Raw genomic sequence first — 15,473 nt, 5'->3', positions numbered from 1 at the left:
TTAAATCTTAATTGCAGATTCAAAAGCAATTTCAATTAACGTCAATCATAATTCAGTTGATCATATCTTTTAATCCGTTTATCGAAACTATTCGATATCTAAATGAAAAGTTATTGATTTTTCGCAAGCTTTCCAAAAATATGCATATCATATACCTTTTATCAGTAATATATGTATTTAATTCGTGATTCATCATAAACTGTTTAACGACAAAATTTAGTATACAAGCATGCATAAACATATACACTCGAGCACTAGACATGTATACACTATTAATATATAAAAGATAAGATATGAATGCTCACGTATCAATATTGTGATTCAATATTGCAGGAAAGTACGTAGACGCAACGGAGATGATAAACACTAGTTTGACTCACGAGCAAAACCCTCGAACAATACCCATAACCTCCTTAGTAATAACCCATAATTTCCTTAGCTCTATCCCGCTTGAAAACCCATTTTGAAAGTGACACGCTCATAACCTCGTCGTAATATTTTATGTACTAATATTACTAAAAATAATACTAATAATAATAATAATAATAATAATAATAATAATAATAATAATAATAATAATAATAATAATAAGATTAATAATAATATTAATCTTAATAATTATAATAATAATAATAATAATAATAATAATAATAATAATAATATATAAATATAATATGAGAGATAGAAAGATAGAATAAGAAATGAATCAGAAATCAGAAAAACGTCGAACTTTATAGCATTTGGCCTGTCCCCCATAGCTATGCGATCGCATGGCTGGGAAGGCATAATCTCATGCGATCGCATGGGCTCAGTGTCCAGCTCACATTTGTTTAACTTTTAGCTCGTCGACATATTTTTATATAATATATATAATATATTTAATTTATATAATTAATTATATATTATATTAAATTCACGTGCATAGCTGACTTGAAATTTTTGGTCCGTTGACTCGTACGTTGTTACTCGACTTATGTCCCGGTTCCGGTTTCTCGAATACATTTCCGTACGCTTAGAATACTAGTACTTTTCGTTACGCGACGTGTACCTTTATCAAAAATTAAACTTAATCATTGATAAACTATGTCACTAGAAGTGTAGCTTTAATCAATTAAGTGTTTTGGTTATTTGCTTCTATAAATCATCGTCTCGTAGTATATACATATACATATATACATTTTCATTTTAAAATAGTGTTTTTACTGTAGCAAAGTTACTGTAGCAAAGTTTTTTTTACTGTAGCAAATAGTGATTTTCGAAAACACTGTAGCTATTCGGGTACACTGTAGCATTTCGAAAATACTGTAGCAAATTAGTGTTTTACTGGTTCATCTTAAACGTTTTAGTTAACTTATCTAAATATCAATCAGATAATCAAACCAATAAGGTTAATGCATAGTATCATTTTCATAACACTTTGTTACATTTTCAAGTTATAGTATATATATATATATATATATATATATATATATATATATATATATATATATATATATATATATATATATATATGTCTATTTACATATAATTGTTCGCGAATCGTTGAGAACAATCGAAAGGTATTTGAATAGTTTAAAATTTTGAGATTCAACTTCATAGACTTTGCTTATCGTGTAGGAAATGTTAAAGATTAAGTTTAAATTTGGTCAGAAATTTCCGGGTCATCACAGTACCTCCCCGTTAAAGAAATTTCGTCCCGAAATTTGAGTGAGGTCGTCATGGCTAACAATAAAAATGTTTTCATGACGAATGTGAGTTGATAAATAGAATTTTTATCACCGTTAAATAATATGGATAAAACAATCCAATTACTCGTAGGGTATGAGGGAAGTTATCGTAATAGAGTGAAATGGAGAATAAAGATGCGTCTTATCTCTTGACATAGCAACGATTGATTTCCGGAATTTAAGGAATAAAAAATCTCCATAATCTAAATAAGATTTGATTCTTCAGAATTTGCAGAAATTAGGATTTTCTTTGATTAAATGCGTAATCTGCCTCGATTGCTATGTCTGATATTTTGCTATAAATTAACCACTTCCGTTTCATTATTTTCACCACTCCTACATCTTCTTCCTCATTTCATACTTCCAAAAGATTGTGAAATGCTTCATCCAGTTCTGATTCTTGATATACTCCTAACTTCATATCCGTCATTCTTCTTTTTCATCTACCACCAGAGGAAGTTATTTTCTTCTATCATTACCTTGGGGTTATAGTGTTTTTCATTCTCCCGTGTCTTTATATTGCTATACGTATTGATATACTCGGTTTGTAATTTCGGGGTTGTTATAGGGCTTTATATTTTCCATTATATTTCGGAGCTTCATGCTTTCATTTTCTCTTCTCGACTTTAAGTCAAGCGAATAATGGTCCAGAATTCGTAGGTATGAAGTTTTGGATGAACATAGTTAATATTTTAAGAAAGAAATCGTAATTGCACGATCTTGATTTGGCAAATTACCAGAATATCCGGAAAAGACCGAATCATTAAGAAATATATTTTCTTGATATATTTAAAGATTATATGGAATGAAAGAGTTATGTAACATGGTTCATGATGAGGGTGGGATCTGTGAACCTTTATCATGTTCCATTAGAAACTCAGCATGACTTGCTGTAATATAATCACGTTGATCAAGTGTCATTATATTATATTAACTCATGTTTCAATTCCCAACACTACTTCAAAAACATCCATTTTTCGAAATTTTCAGGATTTAGAAACTAAAATAGTTTCTTTTTAGATAGCGCAAAGAGATAAATGATTTCAGATAAGAATAGTTATGAAGATATCTCCAGAAATATCGAGGATATTTATAATGAAAGATACGATGATATCTTAGAATTTCAAAATATCTGGAATCAAAGAATGATTTGGAAAGTTTGTCTGTGAAGGTTTAGAATGAGGAGTAAGGTGTTTGCTAACGATTTTAGCAGACACTGAATCATTTGGATCCTTTGAAGGTAGATTTCGTCCTTGTGATTTGTCCACAGCCTCCTTCATGATTTGCTCAATCCGTTTTCCAGTTCCAAACCTTCTCTTTTTCTGTGCTTTTCCAACACTCTACTCTTTATCATCAAACTTTCGACTGTTAAATTCGTTTACAGTTTTTGCTGCTTCATCAGCATTTTTCCAAAATTCGGAGAACTAGTTTCGCAGTTTGGGTATTTTTCAGAAACTTCACATTCGAAGTAAATAAGTCTAGGAGATAGACATTATATGTATATATATAACTGTTGGCGTAGAATTGCTGCGAAATTCGAAATACTGATTGCTAATTCCTGGTAGTTGGTATGGCAATTACTGTTACAAGATGTGGATGAGTACATGATAGGGTTTCAATGAACAATTATAATGGTTTTTCGGAGAGACTTTAAGTCACAGATTAATGAATTTGCTGGTACATTTACTGTTAATGTGGTAGAACATGAAAGGTTCCCCAGTAACAAAAACGTATATGCCAAAGTTACAAGTCTGAAAGGTCGTCGTTGACTGGTTGAACGGTTGATAATACTGGATACTTTGAAAAGGAATTGCAAGGTTATTTTCGGTAAAAACAATGCTAAAAGATCTTGCACAGATTTAAAGTAAAAGGATAACTTTGAAAGATGTAGAGATCTAAGAATGATGACACCGGTTCAGAGTTATGACTTGGATTCTGATCCGTCAATATCAGAATATGTAATTGAATTTGTATGAAAATGATTGTATATCGTTGTGAGCATTGTTAATAATTTTTTTGAATCAAAGTTGAAGAATGTACAGTGTAACATATTAATTGCGAACTTATATATTTCCCGGGTATTACCTACCCGTTAAAGCTTTCACAATTAATACTTTGTACAAAAGAATTTTTATTACCGTCTTTATGAAAATATATGTATGTATATTTTCTTCAGATGTAACACAGATTTAATGAGTTAATATCATATTAAGCTCATTTGATTTTTGGCTTGTATTAGAAATAAATAATCTCTAAAACATTAGAGATTACATAATCTTCGCGGAGTATTTCACTAATGAAATCAATACTTCATTAATTATTCTTATTGATATTTCTCGGTGAAGGATGTTGATGCTCGTGGAATTCTTGTGAACCTTACAAGGCACAGATGATGTTTTCTAGAAAGTTTCGAGTACATCGAAAATGAAAATGTAAAATCAATTATGTAATTGAATAATACACTTGGTTTATTATGAAATAGAATTCATTGAGTTGAAACAGAGATTGTAGTTAACGATGGTTAAGTCGTTAACGAAGGATGTACATCATAGCATATTAGTAATATGAATTAACCGAGTAGTATTTACCCTTTTTCAATTCATACATATAAATTTATATATATAAGATATACATATAAATTCTTTAGAGGAATTGAGTTATTACTTCATAACTCATTGATACAATATACTCGTTGTTGACTCGTAATGATGTCCACGGTGCTTTCTTGAACTTACGGAGCTTGTGATGTAGCAGATGCTGCTGGTGCTGACGATGCAGACGGTACTGACGGTGCTGATGATGCTGACGGTACTGTTGATGTTGTTGATAAAACAAGTCTAGCTTGTACCTTACGCACCATTCTTGTCGGAGTTTTTATTCTCATCTCTACTCATCTGATTTATGATTAGAACTGGGATAAATAATCTCTAAGATTTTAGAGATTACATAATCGTCGTAGAATATTTCTCCGATGAAGTTATGAATCAATACTTCATCGTTTATTGTTGTTGGTACTCTTGATACCTATGGTGCGTATGATATTGATATCCGAGGTACATATTGTGATGTTGAGGCGTGTGATGGGGATGTTGTTGTTGTTAGTGGTAATGGTACTGTTGGTGTTGTTGTCGGTGGTACTGTTGCCGCCGATGCTGGTGGCGCCTGTGATGCCTGCAAGTTGCACATCATGTTCTCCAAAGTCACTACTCGAGCGCGAAGCTCGTTGACTTCTTCTACTACTCCCAGATGATTGGCAGTTCGGACAAGCGGATGAATAAGATTTAGAATATTGGATATTACGTAGTCGTTGCGAGCTGTTCTGGAAATGAGGGTGAAAATGGTGTTACGAACAGGTTCGCCGGTAAGTGCTTCGGGTTCTTCGCCAAGAGGTGAATGTGGTGGATGGAAGGGATCGCCTTCTTCTTGTCTCCAATGATTAAGTAGATTACGAACCCATCCCCAATTCATCCAGAATAGATGATGGCTAATTGGTTGATCCATTCCGGTTACGCTGCTTTCGGAGCTCGAGTGGAAATCCATATCGGAATAGCTGTCGGAGTCTGAGGAATTTGAACTAGATGCGGAATTCATCTTACACGGTTTGGATAAAGGATTTTTGATATGAAATGATTTTTGAATATCGGATGATATTCTAATGACATAGAATACCTATACCTATATATAATACAAGGGACCCGTAAATTACGGAGGAACTTTCGAAAGCTGTCAGGCAAAGTTTACAGTAACATATACGCTAAGATATGAATTAGCAGATACGCTATGATACAAATTTTGTCTATACACTATTCATGCAATCAATGCAGTAAGACGTGTCTAGACTAGGAATGATAAGTGATAATGCTAAAAACGAACATATATTTCATAGCATTATTCCTCAAGAAAGACAAGCTTTTAGTTGCAATTGTTCTATTTACAAGTGATATTCGTTTAAATAATAAAAGGTGAAGACAAAAGACAGATTCGACGAATTGAAGACGCAAACGACCAAAAAGCTCAAAAGTACAAAATACAATCAAAGAGGTTCCAATTATTGATAAGAAACGTCTCGAAATTACAAGAGTATAAGATTCAAAACGCAAAGTACAAAATATAAAATTGTACGCAAGGACGTTCGAAAATCCGGAACCGGGACCAGAGTCAACTCTCAACGCTCGACGCAACGGACTAAAAATTACAAGGCAACTATGCACATAAATATAATATAATATTTAAATAATTCTTATAATTATTTATATATTATATAAATAAATAAAAACCGTCGGCAAGAGAGACTCCAAAATGGGTGAGCTGTAATTTCAAACTCCGCGACTCGAGGAGTTTGAAGGCCAAAAGGGCCGCGAGTCGCGGAGCCCCAAGTTTTGAAACTCCCTATAAAAGCAACCGAATTCTGAGCATTTTTAATCATCATATATCATTCTCTCTATCTATATACGTAAAATATATATATATAATTTATATTTTAATTTTAATTTTAATTTTAATCCTAATAATAAGGGTATGTTAGCGAATGTTGTAAAGGTGTAAGTCGAAATTCTGTCCGTGTAACGCTACGCTATTTTTAATCATTGTAAGTTATGTTCAACCTTTTTAATTTAATGTCTCGTAGCTAAGTTATTATTATGCTTATTTAATCCAAGGTAATCATGATGTTGGGCTAATTACTAAAATTGGGTAATTGGGCTTTGTACCATAATTGGGGTTTGGACAAAAGAACGACACTTGTGGAAATTATATTATGGGCTATTAATGGGCTTTATATTTGTTTAACTAAATGATAGTTTGTTAATGTTAATATAAAGATTTACAATTGGGCATCCCTATAAATTACCATATACACTCGATCGGACACGATGGGCGGGGTATTTATATGTACGAATAATCGTTCATTTAACCGGACACGGGAATGGATTAATAGCCACTAGAATAATTAAAACAGGGATGAAATTATGTACAAGGACACTTGGTATAATTGATAACAAAATATTAAAACCTTGGGTTACACTCAGTCGACATCCTGGTGTAATTATTAAACAAAGTATTAAAATCTTGTTACAGTTTAAGTCCCCAATTAGTTGGAATATTTAACTTCGGGTATAAGGATAATTTGACGAGGATACTCGCACTTTATATTTATGACTGATGGACTGTTATGGACAAAAACCAGACGGACATATTAAATAATCCAGGACAAAGGACAATTAACCCATGGGCATAAAACTAAAATCAACACGTCAAACATCATGATTACGGAAGTTTAAATAAGCATAATTCTTTTATTTCATATTTAATTTCCTTTATTTTATATTTAATTGCACTTCTAATTATCGCATTTTTATTGTTATTTTATTTAATTGCACTTTTAATTATCGTACTTTTTAATTATCGCAAGTTTATTTTATCGCACTTTTATTATTCGCAATTTCATTATCGTTATTTACTTTACGCTTTAATTTAAGTCTTGTATTTATATTTATTATTTTACATTTGGTTTTAACTGCGACTAAAGTTTTAAAATCGACAAACCGGTCATTAAACGGTAAAAACCCCCCTTTATAATAATAATATTACTTATATATATATTTGTATTTTTATAAAAGTAATATAGCGTTAAGCTTTGTTTAAAGATTTCCCTGTGGAACGAACCGGACTTACTAAAAACTACACTACTGTACGATTAGGTACACTGCCTATAAGTGTTGTAGCAAGGTTTAAGTATATCCATTCTCTAAATAAATAAATATCTTGTGTAAAATTGTATCGTATTTAATAGTATTTCCTGCTAAAATTAATAACTATTTTATACCACTCTGCTCAAACTATCAAGTATTTTTGGCGCCGCTTCCGGGGAGCTCTTAAACGCCGGAAGCGCAACGCTACAAAAAAAAAAGATTTTTATTTTAAACTGTAAAAGAAACTTATAAGTGGTTATCTAACTTAAAAGTACGAAAATTTATTTTAAGTGGTTAAATTGATAGACATCAAAATTTTCTGGTTAAATAGGATCTGCACACTATTTAAAATCCGAGAAGTGGAGGATGAACAGATATATCTCATGTTATTTCCCTGGACTTTAAAGGGAGAAGCCAAAGATTGGTTGGAATCGTTACCTGAAGGGGCGATTGATACATGGGATGTTTTAGTTGAAAATTTTCTTAAATAATTCTTTCCGGCATCTAAAGCCGTAAGACTTCAAGCAGAAATTGTTACGTTAACACAGAAGCCAAATGAAACTCTATATGAGGCGTGGACAAGATATGGGAAGTTATTAAGAGGATGTCCGCAACATGGTTTAGACACCTGTCAAATAGTACAAATATTCTACCAAGGATGCGACATCACTACAAGGAAAGACATAGATATAGCAGCTGGTGGTTCTATTATGAAGAAAACCGAAACTGATGCTTACAAAATTATTGATAACACTGCTTCCCACTCACATGAGTGGCACCAAGAAAAAGATATCGTTAGATCATCTAAAGCAGCTAGAGCCGATTCTAGCCATGACTTAGATTCCATTTCCGCAAAGATAGATGCTGTGGAGAGACGAATGGAAAAGATGACTAAAGATATTCATTCGATACGAATTAGTTGTGAGCAGTGTGGAGGACCACATTTGACAAAAGATTGTCTCAGTATTGATTAACAATGGAACAAAGAGAGAATATTTCATACATAAACCAAAGGTCTGGAAATAATTATCAGAATAATTATCAACAGCCAAGACCGATTTACAATCAAAACCAGAGTTATAACCGAAATATTCCATACAACAACCAACAAGGTCCTAGCAATCAACAAGTATCCAATAATACTTACAATCAGCAAAGACCTAATTTTCAAAACAAACCACCACAACAAACCGATGATAAAAAGCCGAATTTAGAAGATATGATGACGAAGCTAGTTGAAACTCAAACGCAGTTTTTCACATCTCAGAAACAAACTAATGAACAAAATGCTCAAGCATTTAGAAATCAACAAGCTTCTATTCAAAATCTGGAACAAGAAGTAAGTAACCTAGCAAGGTTAATAGGTGAAAGAAAACCGGGAAGTTTACCTAGTGATACAAATGCTAACCCCCGGAATGAAACAGCTAAAGCTATTACCACAAGAAGTGGTACAACACTTAAACCACCGGAAATACCTGTAACTTCTGATGAAACTATTCCTACTCCACAAGAACCACAACCTAATCAAGATAAGGAAAAAGAACCGGTAGTTGAAAAGGTTAATGAAGATAACACAGTTAAGGCTAAACCTTATGTTAAACCATACCAACCACCACTTCCTTACCCGAGTAAAATGAAGAAAGAGAAACTTGAAGCCGAGCAATCCAAATTCTTGGATATGTTTAAACAGATAAATGTAAATCTTCCTTTCATTGATGTGATTTCAGGAATGCCTAGATATGCTAAATTCTTGAAAGATCTAATCTCAAATAGAAAGAAAATGGAAGAACTCTCGGCTGTTACCATGAATGCTAATTGTTCAGCAGTGCTGTTGAATAAGATACCAGAAAAACTATCTGATCCAGGAAGTTTCACAATTCCATGTTTTCTGGGTAGTCTTAGTTCAATAGAAGCATTGGCAGACTTAGGTGCTAGTATAAATCTAATGCCGTATTCACTATACGCTAAACTAGACCTTGGAGAATTGAAACCAACCAGAATAAGCATACAACTAGCCGATAGATCAATAAAATATCCTAGAGGGATAATGGAGAACATGCTAGTTAAAGTTGGTACTTTAGTATTTCCAGTAGATTTTGTTGTTCTGGACATGGAAGAAGATTCTCAAGTTCCTCTCATATTAGGAAGACCATTCTTAAACACGGCTAAAGCAATGATAGACGTGTTCGGTAAGAAATTGACCCTAAGTATAGAGGATGAGAGTGTAACCTTTTCAGTTGATAGAGCAATGCAACAACCACAATCTGCAGATGATACATGTTATTATATTCAAACTATAGATGCACATGCAGAATTATTAAAAGAATTTCCAGAATTACAAGGAATAGGAGAATGTTCTTTAGGAGAAGGTAATGAACCAATTGATGAAGCTGAAATGTTAGCTACACTTATAGCTAATGGATATGAACCAACAACAGAAGAAATTCAAATGCTAAAAGAAGAAGACAGATATCGATACAAATCATCGATAGAAGAACCTCCGAAATTAGAGTTAAAGCCACTTCCAAACCATTTGGAATACGCTTATTTACATGGTGAATCTGAATTACCTGTAATAATATCGTCTTCTCTTACTGAAAATGAGAAATCACAACTCATTTCTATGTTGAAAGCTCATAAACCAGTCATTGCATGGAAGATTCATGATATTAAAGGAATAAGTCCTTCGTATTGCACACATAAAATCCTTATGGAAGAAGGTCATAAAACGTATGTGCAACGCCAATGAAGACTAAATCCTAATATGCAAGATGTAGTTAAGAAAGAGATTATTAAACTGCTAGATGCAGGTCTAATTTATCCAATCTCTGATAGTCCATGGGTAAGCCCAGTTCAATGCGTGCCTAAGAAGGGTGGCATGACTGTCATTACAAATGAGAAAAATGAGCTTATTCCTACTAAGACTGTAACAGGATGGCGTGTGTGTATTGATTATAGAAAATTAAATGACGCCACCAGAAAAGATCACTTTCCCTTACCTTTCATTGATCAAATGTTGGAAAGATTAGCCGGAAATAGTTACTATTGTTTTCTAGATGGATTTTCCGGATATTTTCAAATTCCAATAGCACCCGAGGACCAAGAGAAAACCACATTCACGTGCCCTTATGGTACTTTTGCTTACAAACGCATGCCATTTGGACTTTGCAATGCCCCTGCAACCTTTCAAAGGTGTATGATGGCGATTTTTCACGACATGATAGAAGAATGCATGGAAGTTTTTATGGATGACTTTTCAGTCTTCGGTGATACATTTGAATCATGTCTAGTTAATCTGGAACGAATGCTAATTAGATGCGAACAATCAAATCTAGTACTTAATTGGGAGAAATGCCATTTCATGGTTAAAGAAGGCATCGTTCTTGGACATAAAATTTCAAAAGAAGGAATTGAAGTGGATAGAGCTAAAGTAGATGTAATTGCTAAACTTCCACATCCCACCAATGTTAGAGGAGTTAGGAGTTTTCTAGGGCATGCCGGTTTTTACCGACGTTTCATAAAAGATTTTTCTAAAATTGCCACTCCTATGAATAAACTCCTAGAAAAGGATGCTCCATTCATCTTTTCAGATGAGTGTATCAAATCTTTTAATATTCTTAAAGAGAAACTCACTAATGCGCCAATCATGATAACACCAAATTGGAATCTACCATTCGAACTAATATGCGATGCAAGTGATTTTGCAATAGGAGCCGTTTTAGGACAAAGGATTGAAAAACGATTTCAACCTATATATTATGCTAGTAAGACATTACAAGGAGCACAAACGAACTATACAACTACTGAAAAAGAACTCCTTGCTATTGTCTTTGCTTTTGACAAATTTCGATCATATCTCGTTGTAGCAAAAACGGTGGTCTATACCGACCATTCTGCTCTTAGATACCTATTTTCAAAACAAGATGCTAAACCAAGATTAATCCGTTGGATCTTACTCTTACAAGAGTTTGATATTGAAATCCGAGATAAAAGAGGAGGAGAAAATCTCGCCATTGATCATCTTTCTCGTCTTGAAAATTCCGAATTAGAAGTTCTAAATGAATCGGCCATACAAGACAACTTTCCTGATGAATATCTATTGAAGATAGATTATAATGAAATTCCATGGTTTGCAGACTATGCAAACTACTTAGTTTGTGGATTCCTTGAAAAAGGATTATCGTACCAAAGACGAAAGAAATTCTTCAGTGATATAAAACACTATTTTTGGGAAGATCCACATCTGTTTAAAAGTTGTCCCGATGGAATAATACGCCGATGTGTATTTGGAGATGAAGCTAGTAAAATATTAAACCATTGTCACACAGGACCAACAGGAGGGCATTATGGGCCTCAACTAACAGCAAGAAAAGTTTATGATGCTGGATTCTATTGGCCTACAATTTACAAAGACGCACACCTTCTTTGCAAATCCTGTGATGCTTGTCAAAGGGCCGGAAAAATAAGTCAACGTGATGAAATGCCACAAAATGTCATCCAAGTATGTGAAGTATTTGACATTTGGGGTATTGACTTTATGGGTCCATTTCCAAAATCTCATAATAATCTATATATACTCGTAGCCATTGATTATGTATCTAAATGGGCGGAAGCACAAGCTCTCCCAACTAATGATGCACGAGTTGTAGTCAACTTTTTAAAACGTCTTTTTGCAAGGTTTGGAACACCGAAAGCTTTAATAAGTGATCGGGGTACTCATTTCTGTAATAATCAACTTGAGAAAGTTCTTAAAAGATATGGAGTAACTCATAAAATCTCCACCGCATATCATCCACAAACAAGTGGACAAGTTGAAAATACAAACCGAGCTTTAAAACGTATTCTAGAGAAAACCGTAGGATCAAATCCGAAGGAATGGTCCATTAAATTGGAGGATGCACTCTGGGCTTTTAAAACAGCCTACAAAACTCTAATTGGAACCACACCTTTTAGACTTGTTTATGGAAAAGCATGTCATCTTCCAGTAGAAATTGAACACAAAGCATTTTGGGCTTTGAAGACATGTAATCTTGATTTACATGAAGCTGGACGTCTACGATTAAGTCAACTAAACGAATTAGAAGAATTAAGACATGAAGCATACGAAAATTCGTTAATCTATAAAGAAAGAACGAAGAAATGACATGATAAAAGAATCAGAAGTTCAAAAGAATTTAAAGAAGGAGACAGAGTTCTTCTTTTCAATTCACGATTCAAGCTATTTCCTGGAAAATTGAAATCAAGATGGTCTGGACCATTCATAGTCAAAAGAGTTTTTCCATACGGAACGATAGAATTAATAAATTCAAATGGGATTGAATTTAAAGTTAATGGTCACAGAGTTAAACATTACATACATAGTCCGATGGAAGTCGACAACGAAGTTAATCACAATTTCGACACCACAGCTAATTAAGTGTGGGGAGAATCAAGTCTTTAAAGGATAATATGTATTTCTGTTAGAGTTAGATTGTCTGTTTTCGTGTAGTTCTCGAAAATGGAACCCGAATGGTCTTTCCCTAGCAGACCCTAAAGAACTAGTCTTCTCCCCCCATTCTGAATTTTTTTTTTTTTTAGGTTTTTACAAAATGAAGACTGCCTGTGAACTAAACCATGGTCTAATGCTACACGCTTTGATCACTAAACGTAATAATGACATACTACCGAGTGAACTAGTATCAGTAATCAGAGAAAGAATGGACGGAGTTAGAAAAGAATCCAGATGCGAAGATAATAAGTTACAATTTGGTAAAGAAAAATCAAAATTCGCAGCGAAAAGAAGAGCACGACACCTAGAAAGATGTCACAAATGCGGAAAATGGTCACATGGAGGTAAATGTTCAAATAATCAAACCTATTCAAATACCGAATTTGTTACTTTATGCAGAGACGGACCGTTCATATGTTTAGAAGAAAAGACACTGAATGCTCGAGGTTACGCCTATGTAGCCATGGAAAACCAATTAAACCGACTATCTTATGAATGGGATAGATCATATAACTAAGAAATCTATTTCACAGGTAAGTCTGTACAGTTTTTATTTTATTTTTTTTTATTTTTAACCTTTTGATAATAAACGCTAATTTGTTCGCTATAAAGTATTAAATTGGTATTGAATAAAATTAGGTTTGGCGACCGAAATTATTGATATCATTCAAAAATTTATTACATCACTGCGAAATTTAACGTTTATTCTTAAGGTATAAATATCTTTAATCAATCAACCCAAAATATTTCAAAAATTCGTCATGAGTTAAATTAGGTCTTGGAACCGAAATTACTTTACCGAAAAGAGGGGCGCATATTTTTGAAAATATTTGATTGATTAAAGTGGGATAAAAAGCCAAAAAGATTTTTAATTTTATTTTTACCATGTTTTTAAAATTAATATTTAAATCTTAAATTAATATTGTAAACTTTATAAAAACAATATATTTAAAATTGTAAATATTTGAACCATAATATAAGTGAATTTATAATATGAATTTTTAAATTAAGATTGGTGAGAATTTTTAATTTTTAAAATATGAATTTTATTTTTATGCATTTCAAATTTTAAGTTTGGTATGAATTTTTAATATTAATTTTGAAATTTATATTTAAATTGTGTGAATTTAAAAACAAAAATTTACTTTATCTCATTAAGTTAAAAATATGATTTTTAAAATTCTTCGTAAGTTGAAGACTAGGTCTTTAAACCGAAATTGCTTTACTCGAGGGAGGGACGAGAACTTTTATTATCATTATTTTTAATATTATTGAATTAAAGTATGCCAAAAACATTAAAAAACCCAAAAATCTTAGCTTTTAAAACAATCGCTACAAAAAGACAAATTTTAAAATTTTGTCGAAGGACGGACTAGGACATCGATCCGAAACGACCTCGTCCTAAATAACAAGGGAAACAAAATTTTAAAATTAATTACTTAATTGTTTTAATTAGTATAAGATATAAAAAAAAAAAAAAAAAAACCAAACTCCGCGACTCGCGGAGTTTGAAGGCTTAAATGCCGCGACTCGCGGAGGGGTCGGATTACAGAAAAAAAATAAGAGCTGAAACAGCTCAGTCCACACAAAACCCACAGAAAAAAACTGCGAACATACTGCACGCAAAAACCCGAAAAATACACCCCAAAATCACAATTTTTAACCGTTAATCACCAAATTTTTTACTAAAATCATGTTGAGAAGGATGCTATCTAGGAATTATTCAAGAAAAACGGTAAATTTCTACACCTAAACACCATTTAATCCGAAATTTAGTGTTCTTGAGCAATTTTTTCCCCAATTTGATTTTGATGCTTTTTAGTGTAATTATGCTTAAATTTTTTATGTATTATGCTTGTATAACCTAGATTGATGCTATTTAACATGATTAGAAGCCTTAAACTTCAAATTTTGAGTAATCTAGGGTTTGTGTTCTTGAGCAAATTTGGGGCTTTTTGATATAAACAGGTTATGGCCGATTTTTGTCATGAATTGTTGCTAAATTAAGTAGTGTAACATGTTTAGGTAGTTAAATGATCCAAACTTTGAGCCTAAACATGATTTTGAGAATTAAAGTGGACTTTTTCAAGTCTAAAATTCATGAACTTGATTTTTGAGAGATAATGCCATTTGAAACTTGTTTAATTGCTAGTAATGATTATTTTGACATGTTATTTAAGTTGAATGCTTATGAACTTGGCGAACATTTTCGTATATGCTTATTTGAAAAAGTGTAGATTTGATAAAAATGTGAAAATGAGCTTAAGTTTGATATAAATTGATCATGTCAGTGTAATTATTTTGATTGATGATTTTGCTGACACTAATGCATATTTGGATGCACAAAAATTGTGTTTGATGTGTTTTGCAGACTGAAAGGGGTGAATCTTCATCCCAAGCTCGCAATGCTCCTGCTGAGAATACGGAACAACAGGAGGTGGATAACTACTACAAGCAAGATATACCTCATCCAGTCATGACCTTTTCTGATATGCACTTGGAAGAGTTGCACCCGAACCTGAGATTTGACAGACTTTGGATAGATTATCCAAAATATCAAAGGGGTTT

Source organism: Rutidosis leptorrhynchoides, chromosome 4, assembly GCF_046630445.1.
Source record: "Rutidosis leptorrhynchoides isolate AG116_Rl617_1_P2 chromosome 4, CSIRO_AGI_Rlap_v1, whole genome shotgun sequence".
NCBI lineage: Eukaryota > Viridiplantae > Streptophyta > Magnoliopsida > Asterales > Asteraceae > Rutidosis > Rutidosis leptorrhynchoides.
Note: the sequence above shows the minus strand (reverse complement) of the source record.